The following is a 26007-nucleotide window of genomic DNA, read 5'->3' on the forward strand; positions in this document are numbered from 1 at the left end:
TAAAATGAAGACTATAATAAGAGCCAAAGAAGGACATTACAGAATGATAAAGATATGAATCCAATAAGAGGACATAACCCTTGCAAACATTTATGCCCCCAACATAGAAGTACCTAAATATATAAAGCAAATAATGACTGACATAAAGAGAGAGATTGACAGTAATACGAACATAGTAGGGGACTTCAACATTCCATCAATTCCAATGGACAGATATTCCAGATAGAAAATCAACAATGAATGAGCAGCCCTAAATGACATACCAGGCAAAGTAAATTTAATTGATATTTTTAGAGCTTTTCACCCCAAAGCAGTAGAATATACATTCTGTTCAAGTGCACATGGAACATTTTCCAAGAGAGACCATATGTTAAGCCACAGAAAAAAGTCTCAATAAATTTAAGACTGAAATCATATCAAGCACATTCTTGGCCACAGTGGTATGAAACTAGAAATCAATTACAAGAAAAAAAAACCCTGAAAAACACACAAAAACATGGAGGATAAATAATACGCTGTATAATAATGAATGGGACAACAATGAGATCAAGGAATAAATCAAAAGATAACTTGAGACAAGCGAAAATAAAAACAAAATGACCTAAAGTCTATAGGATACAGCAAAAGCTGTCCTAAGAAATTCACAAGAAATACCTCAAGAAAGAAGAAAACAAAATGACCTAAAGTCTATAGGATACAGCAAAAGCTGTCCTAAGAAATACCTCAAGAAAGAAGAAAAATGTCAAACAGTCCAACTTTACACCTAAGGGAACATGAAAAAGAACAGCAAATAGAGCCCAAAGTGAGTAAGTACATGGAAGGAAATAATAAAGATCAGAGCCAACATTAAAAAAAAAAAAAGAGTGTAAAAAAAATGCAAAGATCAATGAAACCAAGAGATAGTTTTAAAAAGAGATAACCAAAATTGACAAACCTTTAACCAGATTCATCAAAAAATAAATAGAGAGAATCCAAATAAATAAAATTAGAAATGAAAGAGAAGTAGTGACAATGGACACCACAGAAATTGAAAAAAAAAAATTAAGAAAATACTATGAGCAAATATACACCAACAAATTAAACAGCCTGGAAGAAATGGATAAATTCCTAGAAGCATACAATCTTCCAAGGCTGAATCTAGAAGAAACAGAAAATCTGAGCAGACTGATTACTACCAACAGAGTCAAATAAGTAATCAACAACCTCCTAACAAACAAAAGTCCTGGACCAGATGAGTTCACAGGTGAATTTTACCAAATATTCAAAGAAGAATTAACACCTATTCTCCTCAAACTATCCCAAAGAATCCAGGAGGAGAGAAGTCGCCCAAGCTCATTCTATGAGGCCACCATTTCCCTGATTCCAAAATAATACAAAGACATTACAAAAAAAAGAAAACAATAGGCTGATATCCCTAATGAACACGGATACAAAAATCCAGCAAACCAAATTCAACAATACATTGAAAAGATCATACACCACTATTAAATTGGATTCATTCCTTATAAGGAAAGTTGGTTCAATATCTGCAAATCAATTAATGTGATAAACCACACAAACAAAATGAAAAATAAAAATCATATGGTCATGTCAGTAGATGCAGAAAAACATTTGAAAAAATCCAGCATCCATTTATGATTAAAAAAAAAAAAAAATCTCAGCAAAGTGGAAATAGAGGAAACATATCTCAACACAGTAAAGGTCATATATGACAAACCGAAACCTAACATCAAACGTTACAAAGAAAAGTTAAAATAATTCTCCTTAAGATCAGAAACAAGGGAAGGATGTCCACTTTCAGCACTTTTATTCAGCATAGTGTTGGAAGTCCTATGCACAACAATCAGAAAATAAAATAAAACACTTCCAAATTGGAAAGGAAGAAATAAAATTCATTGTTTGCAAATTACATGATACCATGTATACAGAAGCCCATAGATTCCACCAAAACACTATTAGAACTGATAAATGAATTTAGTAAGTTAGCAGGATACAAATTTAATATTCAAAAATCAGGTGCATTTTTGTATACCAATAATGAACTACCGGAAAGAGAAGTGAAGAGCAGAATCCCATTTAGAATTGTATCAAAAAAAAAAAAAAACACCAAAAAACGAAAAACAACTGAGGGCTAAATATGACCAAGGAAGTAAAAGACCTGTGCTCAGAAAATTATAAGACACTGAAAAGTTAGAGAAGATACAAATAAATTGAAGCATATACCATGCTCGTGGATAGGAAGAATTAAGATTGCTAAAATGTTCATACTACCCTAAACAATCTAGATTCAATGCAATTCCCATCAAAATTCCAATTTTTCACAAAGCTAGATAAATAATCCTAAAATTTATATGGAACCATAAGACTCTGAAAAGCAATGGCATCCTGAGAAAGAAGAACAAAGCTGGTGGTGTCACACTACCACATATCAAATTATACTACAAGGCCATAGTAATCAAAACAGAATGATATTGGCATAAAAACAGACACATAGATCAATGGAACAGAACAAAGCACTCAGAAATAAATCCATGCCTATATGGTCATTTAATCTATGAAAGAGAAAGCAAGAATATACATTGGGGTAAAGACAGTCTATTCAATAAATGGTGCTGGAAAAACTGAATAGACACTTGCAATAAAATGATACTGGACCAGCTTCTTATGCCATATACAAGAATAAACTCAAAATAGATTAAAGACTTAAATGTAAGATGTGAAAACATAAAACTCCTTGAAGAAAATATAGAAAGTAAACTCTCAAACACTAGCCTTAGTGATTTTTACTGATATAGCTCCTCAGGCAAGGGAAACAAAAGAAAAAATAAACAAATGGTACTACATCAAACTAAAAAGTTTTTTTCACAGCAAAGGAAACCATCAAAAAAAACAAACACCAAAACATCCTACTGAATGGGAGAAGATATTTGCCAATGATATTTCTGATAAGGGGTTAATGTCCAAAATTTATTTAAAAAACTCATATAACTCATCTCCAAGAAAACAAACAATCCAACTAAAAAATGGGCAAAATACCTGGATTGACATTCCTCTAAAGAGGACATGCAGATACCAAATAGACATGAAAATATGTTCAGCATCACTAATCATCAGAGAAATGCACATAAAATTCACAATGAGATACCACCTTACTCTTGTAAAAATGTCTATCAACTATAAATCAACACAAAACAAATGTCGGCGAAGATGTGAAGAAAATGGAACCCTTGTGCACTGTTGCTGGGATTTCAAATTGGGGCAGCCACTATGGAAAACAGTATGGAGGTTCCTAAAAATATTAAAAATAGAACTGCTTATGATTCAGCAATTCCACTCCTGGGTATTCATCCAAAGAAACCCAAAACACTAATTCAAAAGATATATGCATCCCTAGGTTTACTGCAGCAGTATTCACAATAGCCAATATATGGAAACAATTGAAATTCCTATTAATAGATGATTGGATAAGGATATTTTGGTACATGTATACAATGGAATAATACTCAGCCATAAAAAGAAATGAAATCTTATCATTTGCAACAACATGAATGGACCTAGAATGTATTATGCTAAGTGAAATAAGTCAGATTGAAAAAGATCATACCATATGATCTCACTTCTATGTAGAAACTAATGTCAAAATAAATTAAAAACAAAACAGATTCATAGATACAGAGAACAAAGTGATGTTTACTAGATGGTAGGGGCATTGGAATGTTGGGTGAGAATGTGAAAGGATTAAGAAGTCCAAATTGATAGTTACAAAAGAGTCATGGGGATGTAAAATACAGTATGGGGAATATAGTCAATAATATTGTAAAAACTATGGATAGTGTTAGATGGGTACTAGACTTATCCAGGGGATCACTTCATAAATTACATAAATGTCTAACCAATATGCTGTATACCTGAAACTAATATAAAATAATACTGAATGTCAACTATAAAAAAATAGTCATGGGGATATAAAGTACAGCATAGAGAATATAGCCAATAATATTGTAATAATTATGTACAGTGTCAGATGGGTAACAGAGTTATTGGAGTTATCACTTTATGAGGTATAAAAATGTCTAATCACTATGTTGTTTTGTACACCTGAAACACACACAAAAATAAATAAATGAATGAAATCGGTGTGCTGGTACTAAAAAAAGGAAAAAATGATAATTCACAATCACAAATAATGTATTCTCTCCCAATATTGTCATCATCATCATTTTTATTAGTAATTGTAGAAATAGTATTTTCTTGCTATTGACTGGAGTATTTGCATTCAGTGATATGAATTTATAAGTATTAGAGAGCAGGAGAGTAAGAGATTTCAACAATTTCTATTACACGCCAATGAAGTGTACTAAATGAGGACTGATGTTATCACCTAGCTCAGATTTTTTCCCTATTCAGGAACAGCATTCCGTATCTACCCAGTATGTGCCTGTGCATATTTATAGGAAATTAATGTTGCTATACATGTAGAATAACATAAGAAGCATAATATGGTCTCTCTACCTCCAAGTACTTCTCTCACTCACTTACTATAGTGTATAGTAATATATGTATATAGTACATACTAATAATATATATACTGTGTCTCCCTGAAAACAAGACCTAGCTGGTAATCAACTCTAATGCGTCCTTTGGAGCAAAAATTAATACAAGACCCAGTACTATATTGTATTATATTATATTTTATATTATATAAGACCCGGTCTTATATTACAGTAAAATAAGACCGGGTCTTATATTAATTTTTGATTCAAAAGACGCATTAGAGCTGATTGCCCAGCTGGGTCTTATTTTCAGGGTAACACGGTAAAGAAAGAGAATATGAAAGGTGTACAGAAAGTTCTAGGAATCATCTTGTTGAAATTTGACCCCTAACGAGGAATGCCTCCACAGCATAATTGACAAGAGTTTATTAATTGTTTTGGAGCAGGGACTGGGATAGAAAAGGCAGTACTAACAGCAATATTTCATAAACACACAATTCATTAATGGGCCAAGTTGCCAAAGACAATTGGAGCTGGGGCATGATAAACTAAGTTGAGTGTGGCAGATAAAAGTTGTGAAGAAAATAAACAGAAACCTCATTTAAATTGGAGTTAGGAGGGCCTGTAGGGAGAGCTCTCACACATCACCACTCATTGTCAATTATCCAAACAGGAAGAGATGTACTTTCCATTTCTTATAGGATGATATTTTTCTAATCTACTCTAGCTGGAGGAGGGTCATCCCCTCACCTGGCAACCACTCAGCAAATGAAAGACTGTTATAACTCAGTCAACTGAAACTTTGCTAACAATTGTCACCCCAATAAACTTGAATTAAAAGAGAAAAAAAAAGAAAAGCTACTACACTTTGAACTCCCTGTTTTCTCCAATGAACTCTGTTTAAAACAGCCCCTCTCAACTCCGCCTTTGCTCTATAAAAGAACATTACTCTCCTTTGTTCTCTGGACTTGCTCATGGTTTGCCATTAGACCATATGTCCCAAATTGCAATTCTTTGTTGTTCCCGAATAAACTTATTTCGCTGAAGAAATATCTGGCTGTCTGTTTAAGGTCAACAAAGACAACCTTCAAAGCAGAACAATGGCAGAGTAACAGCTGAAGCAGGAACTGATGGTGAAACAAAGTGACACAGAAGAGCAAGCGGAGCTACTGTTAGAGGTCAGAGCTGTGAATGGTGGCGGTCAAATTAGTGTTAAGTCACAAGTCAGAAAGCTGAGATTCCATACAATGAAAATGGAAAGATCAGTGAGGGTAGCACCAAACAACTCTAGTACTTCAGCCAAAGAGTTTTTTGTACCAGAGAGGTATTCTTCTGAAACGCTTGCCAGCTATTGCTCCTTTGTTTTAATTAAGGTAGCTGTAAGCATCTTTTCTTAGTAATGGTCTCTCATTTTTCTAAGAAATTCAAGTTCTCCCTAAATCACCTGCTACTACTTGCCAGAAACCATAGCAGGAGACAGCTAAATAAATGTTCTCAAAAATCGTTAGCAACAATTTGATAAGATGACTAAGCATCATTGTTAATTATATTTTACAGATAGGAAATTTGAAGAAGTAAATTACCCAAGTTCACATAACTAGTTTGTAGTGGAGTCAGGTAATGAGTCTGGAGTTTTATTATACTCCTTGACATCTTTTATGCATTTTATAGATTTTGTAGGTTCTTCTTAGTATGTGGGGCTGAAAACTGTGTTCTGATCAATTTAGAATTCAATAAAATTTTTGTCAATTCTTTACAATTAAGTTACTATTTTCAGAAGATCTCTTAAAATGTGTGTTACTTAGAAGGATATTAATTAATCCATTAAACACATTAAAATACACATGTTATTTTTTATTAGATAAATCATGTGAGAATAGAATCCTGAGGAATCAGAGCCAAGGCAGGTCCAGACTGAAGACAACAGAAGGGATAGTGAGAGGTATCAGAAGAGGATGAGGGCAAAAAAATAAGAACATGGATAGAAGTCAATGTTTTGAGATAACATGGTAAGTCATATAAGATTAATATTTATCACAGGCAATATTTATTATACTGTTGGCTTTTTCCTTTCTTGACTGGCCAGGAGAAATTTCCAGCTAAAATATTTCACCAGTGGCAGTCTTGATCAGGTCACAATAGGCTGTGAGTTCTTACTGGATTAAAAACAAACAAACCAAAAGAAAAAAAACACACACACACAAAAAAACGGCCCATGATTATTAAGAGGTGATAGTGAGAGACTTCTTTGAATGACAACTTTCAACTGGCAATGAGTCATGTTGAATAAGTAGTGTAGCTATAATTCAGTCTTTGATCACTATCAGCAAATACCTTGGGTTGGCCCAGGAGCTATAAGTGAATGTTGTATTGACAATCTCACAGAAGACTCACAATTTATTTTTCTTTTATGTTACTTTCTAATAAAGGATCATTCTGCAATTCACCTGGTATAATTTAAAGTGCTGTGTTAAGAATGTATAATTAACTGAATTTGACTGAAGGTTAATCTTTGGCAATAATTTCTCCAACTATCAACGGGACTTCGCCCTTAAAGCTGTCATTAAATACTTCTTTTGTTCAAATCCTGAGAAGTGGTAGAGTTGTAGTCCTTGTAAAGATTTTTCAGGAGATAGGAGAAAGATCTGATAAAATTGTTTTTCATGGTATTATACTGAGAGTTGTTTTGCCTGAAATGGCTCTGCAGTTCATCAGTTTTGATGCTTATGTTCAGTACCTAGTTGGGTAGTTGAAAATCAATAACATTATAAAATAAATTTTGTCTTAGGTATATTTTAACATATCTCAGAGCAAAACATTCAGAGAATTGGGTCACAACAATATCCACATTTTATGGCTTATATTAAGGGAATATTTGACAAACATTTTTTTTGTCGTTTTTAATTTTTTCATAAAGATTGTGTTTATTATAAAAATATTTTAGAAGCACAAAGGGAAAAAAATGTGTATTCCAAAAATAATTACGCATATTCCAGGGCTGCTGAAATTGCAATTCTGAAATGTGTTCTACTATTTTAACTTTATTAAAGTGGAATTGCAATTATTTCTAAATAATTCCTGGCATTTGAGCCTACATGAAAATTGTAACTTCGTAACCATATCACAAACATGAACTGATATGTTGAGTCCACATCATACCTACCTTTTGAATTCCTCTCTCATGTAACCTGTTTTTTGTTTGTTTGTTTGTTTTTTGGCCCCCAGACTTACAGTGAGGTCACAACAACAGTAAGAATGAAGTATTTCCCTGTTTTTTTCATAATGGCTGCCCTTTGATCCCTCTAGAAGAGTTCAGGGAGTTTCCAGGGTCTTTCTCAGAGGGGCTTATGAATGGTAGCTTCTTACGTTCTGCCCTCTATTAGTTTCAGCATTGGCTGTTCACAGGCCTCTCAACTCTGGGTTTCTGTAGTGACATGCTCTACTACTTTTTTGTGCCTGAGAAATGATGTGCTATAATTCAATAATTATCATGCTGGATTTGTTCAATTGTCCTGTTCAGTAAGTTTATTATAAGTTTGCAAAACAATGTTATTTGGTTTTTTTGTTTGTTTCTTATGCATATTTCCATGATTAATACCCTTTATATTTTCTACTCGTTGTTAAACTAATATAAATGAGAGGTAGTATAACAATGATTAAGAATGTGGACTCTGAAACCTGACTACTTAGTCTTGATTACTAGCTCTACTAGTAGTAGCTATGTAATGTTAGGAAAATTACTTGGGTTCTCTATGTCACTATATCCTCATTTATAAAATGTGGATGATGACAATATACCTGCCTCAAATAATTGTTATGAAGATTAAATATTAAAGGTTTTAATGTATGTAAAACACTTAATGCTTGGCACAAGTCAATCCTTGGCACAAGTCAATAACAATATCAAATTGTTATTAATGTTATTATTATTATATTATTGTATACCCCTCTCTTTAAGATACTGTTTTGAGTCCAGGTGATAGAGTCTACTGTTGTACCTACATATTAATGGTCTGAATGACATAATCAAAACAAAAACTATTAAGCAGAAAATCTCAGCACCACAGACTATCCAACCATGTTGCACCGACTTCAGAATCTCAACAACTATTTTTTGAGACATTTGTCATTATTATTTGACATAGAGAAAAAATATACTTTTACTCAAGATGGTGAAGTGTGTGGACTATGTCCAAACACGTAAAAACATAGGATCAATGACTCCATGCAACTAAAGTAGGTCATAATATATAGATGGACACTAGTCAATATGAATAGATGATGCTGAACTGTCCTATATCTGCTTAAATAATTCATTTAAGAGCAGCTATAGATAGACTGTCTGAACCTAAATGCATTAATCACTGTCACTTTGATATATAATGGTTCTCTTCTCCTGTCTGAGTAATACACCTTTTATGATAGGTTCTACAACCAGGATCTTCTAATGATTGAGCGTTTTCCATGAACGGGAGGTGAGTTGGTCAATGGAAAATAAGTCAAAAGGCCAAATTATGTATGCGAATTGTGTGTGTGTGTATGAATGAGAGAGATGTGTACTTATAGGTGGGAGATGGCATTACTATGCTGACCAGTGTGAATAGCTATCCTTGATTAAAATTTTACTATTTATTACTATTTAATGTAATTCTTAGGAATAATCACAACTTTTACATTGGCAGTGGTTGTCGACTAATCATTAAAAGTGTTCTCATTTCCAGTGTAAAAAAAAAATCTTTAAAAAAAATTTTTTAAATGCATAGGTAAGCCTGAAAGCAAGAAAGGACAATCCATTCACAGGTGCTACAACTTAAAACAAACTCATAGGCTAAAGTAATTAGCGGGAGGTAAGCTGTGTGGTCCACTAAGGTAACTGACATTTTGTCTAGTACAATTATCTTTTTGATAGGAAATACTTTGTATATTGTAGGATGCTTGACTTTCCTGGACCTCTTCTCACTAAGTGCCAATAACACCCCTCCTAGTCATTGTGACAAGTAATAATGTCCCAGTGGGAAGATTTGCCATGAAGCTGATGAAACTCAATTTCAGAGCTTCATCATTACAATGGCCCCCTTACAAAGTCCCATGCTTAATTTTGTACTTGAAATTTTTTATTGTTCTTTAAAAATACTTCAAAATGTGTAGAATTTCAGACCTTCCAAAATCTGGACCTTACCCTGCCCCTAAAGCATTTCCAAACTTACTCAGGTAGGAGAGAGAAGGCAGTTACTTACATTCCCAATTGAGAAACAATAACTTAAGGGAAAAGGCTCTTTATATATATGTGGTAATGGGAATTGAGTCCACAGTCTCTATGCAAGTCAGGTTGCTGAAACTGATTCCCTATATAAATAATAATTAAAAAAATAAAAAAACTGGAAAAAGGAATCACATGTGCAGCCCTAAATGTGGCCTGCAAAGACTTGCTTTCTGGACCCAAAGCAACATATTAAAAGTGAAGTTTTTTTCTAGAACATGAGTGTAAAAAAATCATCTGCAGAGAATCAATATACCTAGCTTTACCATTAGTGGCCAAGTGTTGAAACTACCCACTGATATGGAAACACTGGGCCAAGATCTAAGAAAATCCATACCTTCAGGATGAGTTTAAAGAATAAAACTTATGAAATACCCTAACATCCCACCACAACAGGAAAATGTTATCACTTGTAACAACTAGAAGAACTCATACTGGAGAAAATAAAAATAACAACCCAAGTATGTGTTATTTCATACTGCCATGCCAATGTGAAAACAAAATTTCCTGTAGTTTGAAGACTTCTATAATGTAATCCCAAGTCTAAAATAAAGGTTTTCTTATTGTCAGGACACGGAGACCAATTCAGATTGAGAACCTCAAGAATGCTCTGAATTTCTGTCAGATTTGGCCTGTATCATAACTTTGCCAACCTCTGATATGAAAGAATCAATAAACTAAACATTCCTGAGACAATCTTGCCTAAATTCAACACCTTTTCATTGAAAATAACATCTATATATGATGTCATAGTGGATAATAGATTGGGGGAGGGGAGTTATCACTTTGTGAGGGGTGTAAATGTCTAACTATTACATTGTTTTGTACAACTGAAACTAATTAAAAAAATCCTCTCAACGAACTGGGAATAAAAGGAAATTACTTCACATAATAAAGGCTATATATGACAAACCCGCAACTGACATTATACTCAGTTGTGAAGACTTAAAATTTTTACTCTAAGATCAGGAACAGACAAAGATATCCACTATCATCACTTGTATTCAACAATGTACTGAAAGTCCTACCCACAGGACTAAGCAAGAAAAAGAAATCCAAGACAGCCAAGTTAGAAAGAAAAAAAAAATCAAAATTGTCTATGTTGGCAAATTATATGATTTTATATGTAGATAAACCTCAAGAATCTATAAAAAAAACTGTTGTAACAAATAAATAAATTCAGAAAAGTGACAAGATATGAAGTCAACACACATACATCAGTTGTATTTCTATAAAGTAAGAACTATCTGAAAAAAAAATATGAAAACAAAAACAATCCCATTTACAATAGCACCAAAAACAATAAAATATTTAGGAATAAACTTCACTAAAGAGATGAAAGACTTATATGGTGAAAACTACAAATCATTGATGAATTAAACATGACAGAAACAAACTGAAAGACATTTCTTGTTCATGAATTGGAAGACTTTGTATTGTTGAAATGTCCATACTACTCAAAGTGATCTACAGATCAATATAATTCCTATAAAAATCTAAATGGCATTTTAACAGAAACAGAAAAAAAAAATTCTAAAATTTATATGGAAAAACAAGACTATTAACAGCCAAAGTAATCTTGAGAAAGAAGAGCAAAGCTGGAATTATGATACCTCTTGATTTCAAAATATATTACACAGTTACAATATTCAAAACAGTGTGGTACTAGCATAAAAGAAGACAGATAGAACAATGGAACGTAATTGCAAGCTCAGAAATAAACCATACATATATGTTCAACCAATATTTGAAAAGGATGCAATAATACACAATGGAGAAATGACAGACTTTTCAACAAATGATCCTTGGAAAACTGAATATCCACAGGCAAAAGAATTACACTGGACCCTTAACCTACACCATATAAAAAAGCCACTCAAAATGGATGGAAAATTTAAATGTAAGACCTGAAAATGTAAAACTCCTCAAAGGAAACATAGGGAGAAGTTTCATGCCATTGATCTTGACAATGATTTCATGGATATGAAACCAAAAGCACAGATAATAAAAACAAAAATAAACAAGTGGGACTGTATCAAACTAAAAAGCTTCTGCATACAAAAGAAACAACAGAGTGACAAGAAAAACTATAAATGGCAGAAACTGTATACCATATAGTTGATAAGGGGTTAATGTCCAAAACATATAAGAAATGCCTAAAACTTAATAGTAAAAAAAAAGAAAATTAATATCCTGTTTTTTAAAATGGGCTAATAATTTGAATAGCTATTTCTCCAAAGAAGACATACAAGTGGCCCACAGGTATATGGAAAAATACACAATGTTACTAATCATGATGGAAGTGCAAATCAAAACCACAGTGAGATATTGCCTCACACCTATTTGAATAACTATTATGAAAAAAAGACAAGTGTTGGTGAGGATATGGAGAAGTTGGAACCCTTGCACACTATTGGTGGGAATGAAAAATGGTGCAGCCACCATGGAAAAACTTATAGAGGTTGTTCAAAAAATGAAAATACAACTACTATATGATCCAGTAATCTGACTTTTAAATATTTACCCAAAAGAATTGAATTCAGGATTTCAAAGAGTTGCTTGTACTCTATGTTCACTAGTGTATCGTGCATAATAACCAAGATATGGAAACAACTTAAATGTCTATGGACAGATAAATGGATAAAGAAAATGTAATACGAAGTCTGACAATTACATTCGCGAACTCATCCTAGAAAAAGTGCTACATATCCCATTGCTGAATATCACTATGGTCAACTTCCAAGTACTCCCCTTGGGAAGCTATGCACCAATGCCAGTGCCTAGTCCACCCTTCAAAGCAGTTTTGGAACTCTTTTTCTGGAATGGCCATGAGAACTGTCTTCGTATTACCCTTAATGTCCTGAGTGTCATCAAAATGTCCTCCTTGCAATTTTTCCTTTATCTTCAAGTAAAGAAAAGAGTCTTTGGGGTCCAGATTAGATGAATAAGGAGGACGTTCCAATACAGTTATTGTTTACTGGCTAAAAATTCCCTCACAGACCGTGCCGTGTGAGCTGGTGCATTGTCGTGATGCAAGAGCTATGAATTGTTGGCGAAAAGTTCAGGTCGTTTAAGTTATTCACACAGCCTTTTCAGCACTTCCAAAGAGTAAACTTGGTTAACTGTTTGTCCAGTTGGTACATATTTATAATGAATAATCCTTCTGATATCAAAAAAGTTTAGCAACATTGTTGCAACAAGTTCATGAACTTAATTGTCAGACTTCCTATATACATACAATGGACAATTATTCAGACATGAGAAAGAAAAAAATCCTGCCATTTGCAACAACATGTATAGACCTGGAGGACACTATGCTAATAAAAATAAACCGAACACAGAAAGACAAATATTGTATGATCACATTTATATGTGAAATATAAAACATCAAACTCAGAATCACAGTGTAAAATAGTGGTTTCCAGGGGCTGGGTGGAAGGGGAAATGAGGAGATGATGATCAAAGGGCACAAAGTTTCAGTTATTCAAGATAAAGCTCTGGAGATCTGCTATAGAGCAGAGTACCTATAGCCAACAGTACTGTATTATGAGTATATACTTGAAACTTAGTAGCAAGGTAGATCTTATGTTAAATGTTTGTACCACACACCCAAAAGTAATAATAAAGGGGGCTGGCAGAAACTATAGAAGGTGATGGGTTTGTCTATGGCCTTAATGGTTGTGGTAGTTTCATTGGTATACTTATCCCCAAACTAATTGAGTTGTACACAATAAATATGTACAGCCTTTTACATATCAATAATATCTCAAACAAGTGGTTTAAAAAACACAACAAACTAGGAACAGAATGGAACTTCCTTAACCTGATAAAGAGGATTTATGAAAACTCACAGCTGTGGTCATATATAATGGTGAAAGATAGAACACTTTTCCCTAAATTCAGAAACAAAACAAGAAAATGTGCATTCTCACTAGTTCTATTTAATATTGAATTATAGGTTCTACTCAGGGCAGTTAAGCAGGAAAGTGAAATTAAATGTATCCAGATTAAAAATGAAGAATTCAACCTTTCTGAATTTTCAGATGATATAATCTTATATAGAAAAAATTGCTTAGAATCTGAAAAATAAACTATAAGAGGTAATAAATGAATTCATCAACATTACAGTACACAAGGCCAATATGAAAATCAATTGTATTTCTATACCCTAGCAACAAATAATCTGAAAATAAAATTAAGAAAAGAATTTCACTCACAAGCATCAAAAAGAACAACATAAATAGGAATAAATTCAAATAAAGGAGCGTGGGAATTGTACAGTGAAAAGTACAAAATAATTTTGAAAAAATAATTATAAAATACCTACAAGTAAATAAATGGAAAGCTGCACGTATCTCATGTACATGGATCAGTACACTTAACATTGATCAAATAGCAATACTCCCCAAACTGAACTAAAGATTCAAGGCAAGTGCAGTCGGAATTTCAACTGATTTCTTTGTAGAAATCCACGAACTGATACTAAAATTTCAGGTGGAAAACCACAGAATCCAGAAGATGCATAATAATCTTGAAAAAAAAAAAAACAGCAAAGTTAGAGGACTTACATTTCCTGATTTCTAAACTTCCATATTTTGCCATGTATAATGCACACTTTTTTGCTCAAATTTGTGAGAGAAAAATAAGGATGCACATTATACATGGGTAGTACTAATTCCATTGCCCTGAAAGTTTAGGCCAAAAACCTGGGTGCACATTATACACGGGAGTGCATTATACACAGCAAAATACGGTAATTACAAAGCTACATTAACCAGGATAATGTAGTAATGTAGTACAATATTAGGTAATATATATGATTACATATATACAGAGAGTGCCAAAAAATGTATGCACATTTTAAGAAAGGAAAAACACTGTATTAAAATTGTAATATTCAATATATACTGATAACAAAAGATGAATACAAGTTATGTTTGACTTCTGCAATTACAAGAGGTGTTCAAAGTGGTTACAATCAGTATCCAGACACTTCTGATTATGGTAAACTACTGCTTGAGCAACGTTGACCAAAGTGTCCACTTGTATACATTTTTTTGGCACCCCATGTGTGTGTGTGTGTGTGTGTGTGTGTACAGTGATCAACAATACAATGAATATTTAAATTTAAAACTTTTATTACAGTAAAAGACACATTGCCATTAATCCCCCTCAGAATACACTCCCTCGCTTCAAACACACTTATCACATTGTTCTTGCCACTTTCTGAAGCAGTTCTGGAAGTCCTCTTTCGTGAGTGTCTTTTGTTGTGCTGTCTTAGCTGCCTCGATGTCTTGAATTAACTCAAAATGTTCACCTTTCATGGTCATTTTGATTTTGAGGAAGAGCCATAAGTCTCAAGGTGCCAGATCCAGTGAATAAGGTGGATGAGGACACACCATAATATTTTTATTTGACAGAAATTGCCATACCAGAAGTGATGTTTGACATGGAGCATTTCCATTGTGATCACAAAATATGGTGAATGCTGCTGCTGAGTGCCATCCAACGGAAAGGCAGGGATCTTCAATATGGGAAGCAGCGAGTTGAACCTTAGTAACAGTGTGTGACAAGTTTCAACTTGTTTGGTGCAGTCAGGTGTGAGCTACAGTTGAGAGGTGTGTTTTAAAGTGTGCTGTAAATCATCCTCCATCATGACAATGCTCCATGTTACACGTCATTTTTGGTATGGCAATTTCTGTCAAATGAAAACATTATGGTGTATCCTCATTCACCTTATTCACCTGATCTGGCACCGTGCGACTTATGGCTCTTTCCCAAATTCAAAATGATTTAGGACATTGAGGCAGCCATGACAGTGCAACTAAAGACATTCATGAAAGTAGACTTCCAGAACTGCTTCGGAAAGTGGCAAGAACCATGATATGTTCAAAGTGAGTGAACCAAGTGTGTTCAAAGTGAGGACAAGTTTTTTGAGGGGCATTAATGGCAATGTGTCTTTTAGTGCTATAATTTTTTTTTTAATTTAAAAATTGACTGTAGTTTTTATCTCTCTCCCTTTCTCTCTCTCTAGTTTTTATCTCTCTCTCTCTCTTTCTCTCTCTCTATACACACACACACACACACACACTCAACAAAGGTAAAATAAAACCAAATAATAAACCCAAAATGGGCAAATATTTGAATAGACATTTCTCTAAAGAAGATGTACAAATTACTCACAAGCACAAAATATGCTGCTGATCATCATTACTCAAGAGGAAATTTAAATAGAACTACAATAAGATACTACTTCACAAACACCAGGATGGCTACATTTAGAAAAATAGATGCTAAATGTGTTGGCAAGGATGTAGAGAAAATGGAACACTTATATACACTGGTGTGAAAGTAAAATAGCACAGACTAAATGAAAAAGTAACCAACAATTCCTCAAAAGTTAAACATAGTTTTATCACATGAACCAACAATACCACTGCTAGGTAAACTGCCCAAAATTTACAAATATGTTCATGCAAAATTTCATGCACAGCATTTTTTATAAAGGCCAAAGAGTAGAAACAACCCAAATGTACATGAAATGATAATGGACAAACAGAATATGGTAGATCCGTATAGTGGGATACTCTTCAACCATAAAGAGGAATGAAGTACTGAAACATGCGGCAACATGAATGAACCTTTAAAACATTATGCAAATTGATAGAAACCAGAACAGAAGGCTGCATATTACATGAGTGTATTTATATAAAACGTTCAGAAAAGGCCAATCCAGAGCCAGGACTGGGGGGAGGTGGGAAAACGAAGTGACTGCTAGTGTTTGTGGTTTCTTTTTGGAGTGATAAAAACATTCTGGAGACCTTTTTCTAATATGGTGGAGTAAATAAACACTGTGCATGCTTCCTTTCCTAAACATATTAAAATTACAACTAAATTATAGAACAATCAACCTGTAGAACCGTGTGATGTCTGGCTGAACAGTTTTATAACTAAGTACATAAAGAAGAAGTCAGGTCGAGACTCATAGGAGGGGTGTAGACATGAAACAGGGCTGGCCCCAAACCTCCAGATGCTGGACAAAATTTGGGAGGGATATCTCAGCCACAGAGGTTCCCCACAGAGGAGCAAGGGACCCCAGTCTCACTCCAGGCTCCCCAGCCACGAGTACTGGTACTGGGAAGAGGAGCCCCTACAATAACTGGCTGTGAGACACAGTGAGGATTATGACCGTCTAGGTGGGATTGAAGGCTGCAGGAAACCCAGCAGTCCTCTTAAACAGCGTGTGCCCATACTCACCTACCCTCAGGCACTCATCCTGAGCTCTGGCAGAGGGATAATGACTTGGGGGGCATAGGAGGCACACAGGGACAGAATGAGATGTGTGGCTTCATGGCAAGGGTTGGAGGGCAACCCTTTCCTGTGATGGGTCCTTGTACCATGCAGCTAGAAGGCAGGCACTATCTTTCATGTGCTGAGTCCTCCCCACTCCCCATGGCTAAATATGAATCTGAATTCGTTTGGTGAGCTCCACTGGGACCCTGACCAACACAACTCCCCCAATTCTTTCTTGGAAAACTATCAGAGTCTGTGGGCTCCACGTCGTGTCCACTGGTCTTGGTGTGCTCTGAGACTTTTTCTGAGTAGTTCCAGAGTCATCACTGGCACCAAACCAGCAAGTCTTCCCACTCTAATGACTCCCTGTGATCCTTGCCTCACCCAAAATGCATACTGCATGAGTCTTTATCAGTAGCTGAACCTTAAGGGAGCTGGCAGGAGACAGCAGGCTTCAGGGTGTCCTGGATTTTTGCAGAGCTACCTCAGGCCTAGTAGTGGTGGTAGCATGGCCTCTATCATGAGCCTCCAACTTTAGCAAAGGCAGTGAACCACCACGGATCACTTTGTATGTCCTACCAGGTAGTTCCTGGTCAGTCATAGGCAGTGGGTGACTTGGGCCTGCATTGGAACCCCTCCCAAGAGGCCACAAAATCAGCATACTTGAAGTTTGGCTTCAGACCACAGCAGAGCACTGCCCAATTAGCCTCATAAGTGGCACAAACAAATGGTGGTCTTATCAGGCACCAGAGCCTGATGGGGTGAATCCCACTCAGTGGGATAAGCACCCCACACAGCAGTCCATAAGCTCTGGATGTGGCCAAACCCCACAGATAATCATCCTGATGGCTAAAGCCACCCACTGATATGCCGATAGCAATTAAGTATCAACTATAACAGGAGGTCACACACAAGCCATACAAGGGACACTCCTGGAGGATCCAGAGCAGCAGACCAGGGAAACTGTGCCAGGGCCCCACAGGACACCTACTACATAATGCCACATGGCCAAGACTGGGAGACATATAAGATCTACCTAATACATAACAAACACAGAGAGGCAGCAAAAATGAGGAAACAAAGAAATGATTCCCAAATGAAAGAACAGGCAAAAACTCCAGAAAAAGAACTAAACATAATGGAGGCAACCAACCTACCAGAGACAGAGTTAAAAACAATGGTTATAAGGATGCTCAAGGAACTTAGTGAGAATGTCAACAAAGAGATAGCAGGCATAAAAAAAGACATAGGAACCATTAAAAATAATCAATCAGAAGTGAAGAATACAATAACTGAAATGAAGAATGCACTAGAAGGAATCACCAGCAGACTAAATAAAGCAGAGGATTGAATCAGTGATTTGGAAGACAGGATAGCAGAAAACACCCAGTTGGAACAGCAAAAAGAAAAAAAATCCCCAAAATGAGGATAATTTAAAAGACTTCTGGGACAACATCAAATATCATCATTCACATCATAGGAGTACCAGAAGGTTAAGAGATGAAAACAAGGGATTGAGAAACTATTTGAAGAAATAATGACTGAAAACTTTCCTAACCTGTTGAAGGCAATAGACATACGAGTCCAGAAACCACAGTCCCAAACAAGATGAATCCAAACAGGCCCACACCAAGACACATTATAATTAAAATGGCAAAGGGTAAAGACAAAGAAAGAATCTTAAAAGCAGCAAGGAAAAGGCAACTAGTAATTATAAGGGAGCTCCCATAAGATTGTCAGCTAATTTCTCAACAGAAATTTTGCAAGCCCAAAGGAATAGTCATAAAATATTCAACGTGATGAAAAGCAAGGACCTACAACCAAGATTACTCTACCCTGCAAAGCTATAATTTAAAATGGAAGAACAGATGAAGAACTTCACAGACAAGAAAAAAACTAAAGGAATTCATCACCACCAAACCAGTACTACAAAGAATGTTAGAGGGACTTCTTTAAGATGGGGGGAAAAATCAAAATTATGAATAATAAAATGTTAATAGCTACATATCTATCAATAATCACTTTTAACATAAGTGGATTAAATGCTCCACGCAAAAGACAGGAGGGCTGCCACAACTAGATTGAAGGACAACAACTTGACTTGGAACTGATGGGCCCTGGAAAAACACAGTTTCCCAACATTCCCCAATTAAAATAAAATAAAAAAAGACGTAGGAGGGCTGACTTGATAAGAAAACAAAACCCTTACATATGCTGCCTATAAGAGTCTCACTTCATATCAAAAGACACACAGAGATGGGAAGTAAAGGGATGGAAAACGTATTTCATGTAAATGGAATTGAAAAAAAAATCTGGGATAGCAATACTTATACCCGCCAAAATAGACTTTGAAACAAAGGCTATAACAAAAGACAAAGAACCCAGTAATCCCATACTTTTGGGTATTTGTCCGAAGAAATCCAAAATGCTACTTTAAGGAGACCTGTGCGTCCATATATTCATTGCAGTATTGTTTACAATGGCCAAGATGTGGATGCTGCCTGGTGTCGATGGAAAAATGGATTAAGAGGAGGGTAGTACATATATAAAATGAAATACTGCTCGGCCATGGAAGAGAATGGGTTCTTGCCATCTGGAGTGTCATGGATGGACCTGGAAGGTACTGTGTTCAGTGGAGTGTCAGATGGAGAAAGACAAATGCAATGTGATTTCGTTTATGTATGGTATCTAAAGAACAAAATAAACAAAAACAGAAATAAACTCATAGATACAGAAAACATTTTGATGGTTTCCATACGGGAAGAAAGTTGGGGATGTGGGTTAAAATGGGGAATGTATTAAGAAGTACAAATTGGTTGTTACAAAGTAATTATGGGGATGTAGGGTATAGCATAAGGGATATAGTCAATAATATTGTAATAAACACGTATGGTGTCAGAAGGGTACTAGATTTTTTTGGGTGATAGATGGGAAGGGGTTGAAGGGTAGGGTGAAAAAGGTAAAGGGATTAGGAAGTACAAATTGGGAGTTACAAAATAGTCATGGTAATGTAAAGTTAAGCATAGGGAATATAGTCAGTAATATGGTAATCACTACATATAGTGCCAGGTTAGTACTAGTCAGGGAGATCACTTCTTAAATTATATAAATATCTAACCACTATCATGTACACCTGAAATTAGTAAAAAATAATCTTGAATGTCCACTGTAATTGAAAAAAATAAAAAGGGGGTAAAGGTGAAGGGAAATAAGAGGTACAAATTACCAGGTATAAAACAAATAAATCATGGGGATATAATGTGCAGCATAGTCAATAATATTGTGATAGCATAGTACACTGTCAGATGGTTGCTGGACTTATGGACTTTAGGTATATAAATGCTGAATAATTATGGTGTGAACCTGAAATTAATATGGTATGTTAGCTATATTTTTGATAAAAATCTTAAAAAGAATACAGCGGTCCATACCTTGTTCCTGAATAAGAGGATTTACTATCAGCATCATGGAGATGTGAAAGCTCCCTTAGACATTCAATTAATTAATGCTATCCTAATGAAAATTCCAAAAGAATTCTATAGGAACAATCATCTGTTTGAAAAAGCAAGATGAAGAATGTTGTGTAGTGTGCTACCATTTCTATAAAAAGAAGGAAAAAACATAGTATGGGTCTGTGTGCATATATATAAAATATATGTGGAACATTATATAGGAAACAGTTCTCACTTGTTGCTTCTGGTTAGGAAAATGGGTAACTGAAACAGCGATGGAAGGGATACTTTTCACTGTATAACTTCTTGGTACAATTTTTAACCATGTGAATGTATTATCTAGACAAAATTCAATAAACTAAAGCACAAAAAAAGACATTCTGGATGTCTTTAGGTAATGGTCTTAGTTGAACAATCTTGTGATGTACTAAAACCACTAAATTATACACATTAATATGGTCAATTTTATCTATGTGGATCAGGTCTCAATTTAAAAAAGAAAAAAACATAATTTATTTTATACCTTCAGTAATCACACAGTGTTGCACTAGTATAAGGATAGACATAAATATCAAAGGAAGCAATTTTAGAGTCCAGAAATAAATAAAAACATCTATGGCTGAATAATATTCCACTGTATGTATAAACCACATTTTGTTTATCTATTCATTTGTTGGTGGACACATGGCTTGGTTCCACATGTTGGCTCTAGTGAATAATCCTGCAATAAACATTGATGTGCAAGTATTTGTTTAAGCCCCTGTTTTCAATTGGGTATATGCCTATTAATGGAATTGCTGAGTTGTCATGTAATAATTCTATGTTTAGCTTATTGAGAAACCTCCAAACTCTTCTACAGTGGCTGCAACATTTTGCATTTCCATCAGTAGTACACGAGGGTTCCAAATTCTCCACATTCTCACAAATACTTGTTATTTTCTGGGGGTAGGGGTATTTTTATTGTTTTATTAGTTATTTGTTAGTTTTTAAAATTATAATTATCCTAGTGGGTGTTAAGTGATATCATATTGTGGTTTTGATTTGCATCTCCTTCAATGACTAATTATCTTGAACTTTATTTTTAGTTTCACATGTATAAAACAACATAGTGATCAGACATTTTTATGCCTCACAAAGTGAGGCAATAAAGTCTACTCCAATAAGTCTGACATTGTACATAGTTATTACAATGTTATTCACTATATTCCTTATGCTGTACTTTATATCCCCATGAGTATTTTTAAAAATTATAGTTGACATTCAATATTATTTTATATTATTTTCAGGTGTACAGCATAGTGGTTTGACATTTATATAATTTATGAAGTGATCCTCCTGATAATAATACCCACCTGAAACTACATGTAGTTTTTGCAGTATTATTGACTATATTTCCCATACTGCACTTTACAATCCTCATGACTATTTTGTAACTACAAATTTGTACTTCTTAGTCAGTTATTATTTCTTTAAATAGGTTTGTGATCCCCTGCTGCCTCTCTTCTCCTTCTGGTACCCCTATGACATGAATGTTGTTATGCCTGATATCGTCTCAGAGGTCCTTTAAACTATCTTCATGATTATTATTATTATTGTTTCTTTTTGCTATTCTGATTGGGTGTTTTCTGATACCTTGTCTTCTAAATCACTGATTCGGTCTTCTGCTTCATCTAATCTGATGTTGATTCCTTCTAGTGTAGTGTTCATTTCAGTTATTGTATCCTTTATTTCTGACTGGTTCTTTTTTATGGTTCCTATGCCTTTCTTTATGCTTGCTATCTCTTTGTTGACATTCTCACTAAGCTCCTTAAGCTTTTTTTTTTTATAACCAGTGTTTTTAACTCTGTCTCTGGCAGGTTGTTTGCTTCCACTTCATTTAGTTCTTTTTCTGGAGTTTTCTCCTGTCCTTTTATGTGGGACATGTTTCTTTGTTTCCTCATTCTGGCTGCCTCTCTCTGTTTGCTTCTACATATTAGGGAGATCTCCTATGTCTCAGTCTTTGTCAGGTGGCCTTATGTAGTATGTGTCCTGTGTGGTCCAGTGGCACAGCCTCCCTGATTGCCTGTGCCATGTGTTCTGGGAGAGTTCCTTATGTGCATTGTGTGTATTCTCCTGTTGTAGTGGAGCCTTGAGTGCTTTTGGTGTGTCAGTGGTTGGAATTGACTCTCTGTCTGGCTATAAGGATTAGCTACACCCACAGCATATGATCTGCTCTGTGTGGGCTGACCCCTCAAAGGTAGATTTGCCCGATCAGGGTGTTGTGCCTGTTGAGACCACCCTTTGTGTGTGCCTCTTGTGGGGTTAATCAGGTAGTGCTCTGGTGTGGTCTGAGGTTGGCTTCTGGGTGTGTTGTTTCTGGTGCCTCTTGGGAGGGGCTCTTCTGCAAGTCATTTTCAGCCTTGCCATTGAGAGACCCGGGGCTACCTGGTATGAGCCACAAAGCTATATGCAGTTGGTTGTTGCCTATGCTGGACCTGGAGTTGTGTGTGGGTGGACTCGCTGTGAACTGAGGCCTATTTCCATAAGTATCAGGCCTGGATCAGCTTAGCAAAAGGTCCTGGGCCCCCCTCGGCCTGTTCCCACCTGCTGGTTGCCCATAAAGTTCAGAGTTTAGTCTCTGAAATAGCTTCTTTATGTGTGCGGGGTGGGCTGTTTGACATAGTGTGGACAGCACCTCCGGCGATGCTACCTGAGTTGTGCAGGGCACGGTCCCAGGAAGTCATGGTGTGTAGGCAGTCATTTTTGCAAAGTTAATGCAGATTCCATTCTTGTGCCAGTGCTGCACCTTTGGCCATCCTTCAAAGTGTCTTGAGAAACCACAGCAAGCTATTTCTCACCTTGGGCCTGCAGAACCTCAAGAGCTGCTGAAGAAAGGCTGTGGTAGTAGCTGCAGCTGACCACTCACCACCAAAAGTTCCCAGGGCACAGTGGCTGTTGTCTGCTATAAATCCTTCCACAGCTTGCAGTGTGGGGCTGGGCACTCAGGAGCCAAGAGTGCGCCCAGGGATGCCGCACTAGGTGGGTAGGGTGGGGTCCAAAGGAGTCACCAGTGTGTTATATATACGTGCAAGTTTTACCAGACCAACTCGGTCTCAGATTTGGTTCTTTGGGGGAGGTTCAACACAGGAAAGATGGTACCTTTCTATAGACTACATGTGAAGTGGGCAACCTACTGGTCCCTCTAGTCCTCATTTTGAAGCCATATAACTCAGTCTTTCCCTCTATGTCTTTGGCACCTCTCAAACTGCCATACCTCCTCCAGATCCCAGGGTGAGTGCTTGTAGGTAAGTGAGTCTGTGTGTGGACCCTTTAAGAGGATGTCTGGGATTCTCTCTTACCGGGACAGATGGACAGAATCCTTGCTAATTTTCACTGCCAGATACTCTGGAGACTCCTCTTCCTGTCACAGGACCCCTGGGCTTGGGATCCCAGTGTGGGGCTGGGATCTCTCACTCCTCCATCACTGAGGTGTCCCTCCTGGTGCTCAACCACTCCCTGTGGATTTGGGGTCAGCTCATTTCATGTCTTCATCCCTCCTACAAGTCTCAATGTGGCCTCCTCTTTATATCCTTAATTATAGGGGTTTCTCAAAGTTGATTGTTCTATAATTTAGTTGCAATTTTGATGTGATCTTGGGAGGCAGTAGGCATAGTGTTTACCTGTTCCACCATCTTCGACCTTCTCCCCAACAAGCAATTAATAAACATTTTAAAGAGCAGTTTAAGTTCACAGAAACATTGAGTGAAAAATATAGAGAGTTCCCATTTTCTCTTGCGCTCACACATGTTCAATCTCCCCCAACTATGAACATCTCACATCACAGTGTTGCATTTGTTACAATCAATGAACCTGCACTGACACATCATTATCACCCAAAGTTTATAGTTTACATCAGTGTTCACTGTTAGTGTTGCACATTCTATGGATTTTGACAAATATGTAGTGACATGTATCCATCATTATAGTATCATACATAGCATTTTCACTGCCCTAAAAATCCTCTGTACCGCTCACATTTATCCTTCCCTCCCCACTAATCCCTGACAACCAATGATCTTTTACTCTCTCCATAGCTTTGTCTTTTCCAGAATACCATTTAATTGGAATCATACAGTATGTAGCTTGTTTAGATTGGCTTCTTTCAATTACAAATATGCATTTAAGATTCTTACATGGCTATTCATTGCTTGATAGCTCATTTCTTTCAGCACTGCATAATATTCCATTGTCTGGATGCATAACAGTTTATTAATCCACTCACCTACTAAAGGACATCATGGTTGCTTCTAAACTTTGGCAATTATGAATAAAGCTGCATAAATATCCATGTGCATGTCTTTGTGTGGACATAATTTTCAATTCATTAGGGTAAATCCCAAAGAACACTTCTGGATCATATGGTAAGTATACTTAGTTTAGTAAGAATCTACCAAACTGTCTTCCAAAGTGGTTGAACAATATTGTATTCCCACCAGCAATGAATAAGAATTCCTGTTGCTCCATGTCCTTGCTAACATTTGGTGTTGTCAGTGTTTTAGATTTCAGCCACTCTAATAGGTGTGTAGTGGGATCTCATTGTTTTTGTTTTTATACTGAATCTTTTCTTTAATAACTTTTATTATAGAGGTAAGTGTTACTTCAGGGCTTGAAATGTTTTTCTTGGTATCACTTTAAAACAGTTAATATTTAAATTTAACTGGAATAAAAACTTTTATCCCCAGTGAGAGCATTTTAATTTCTGCATTTACCACTGGGTGTTAAACATGGGGAGAGGTACAGGTCTGGAATGATTCTGAGCTTCGTGGTATATAACTGGTGCCTTAATGTTGACTAGTTTGCAGCACTTTGTAGAAAAGTGTTATTGGAAGTTTTAAAGGCCAATCAGAATCCCATTTCTATTCTTTTAGAATGTCTTAAGCCTCTGGGCAGATTTGAAGAATTCCTTATCTTCCAGAGCACCATTTTGGGGCTTGCTCAGAGAAGAGTGTTTCTAGGAAACAAAAACCAAATTTAAAATGTGAGATATTTAAATGAAACATGGGTGAGGAAATGTTTTAACAACTTTTTTTATGCTTAAATCTGATTCATTTAAAATTTGTAATGTAATCTGTGACATTTTCCATTCCCCACAGCAGTGCATAAAGTGTTTTGCTGTACATTCTGGAACAGGTAGTCTTTATGGAGTAAGAAGTAAGCTCAGGTTGAAACTGAAATTCCATTATGGACTTGCTTGTCATTACAGATGTTATAAATGATTTATATGTGGTTCAATATGTTTCTAAGTAGTGAAAATAGCTAGCTGGACCAAAATCTATAATCTTTTACTGGGTAGGTAGTTTAAAACTACACTTTTATTATTATTTTTAAAAAGTTTTATTTGTTTTAAGTATGTTTTTCCAGGTACCCATTAGCTCCAAGTCAAGTAGCCGTTTTCAATCTAGTTGTGGAGGATGCAGCTCACAATGGCCCATGTGGGGATCGAACTGGCCACCTTGTTGTAACAGCACCG

Source organism: Rhinolophus sinicus, chromosome X, assembly GCF_036562045.2.
Source record: "Rhinolophus sinicus isolate RSC01 chromosome X, ASM3656204v1, whole genome shotgun sequence".
Taxonomy (NCBI): domain Eukaryota; kingdom Metazoa; phylum Chordata; class Mammalia; order Chiroptera; family Rhinolophidae; genus Rhinolophus; species Rhinolophus sinicus.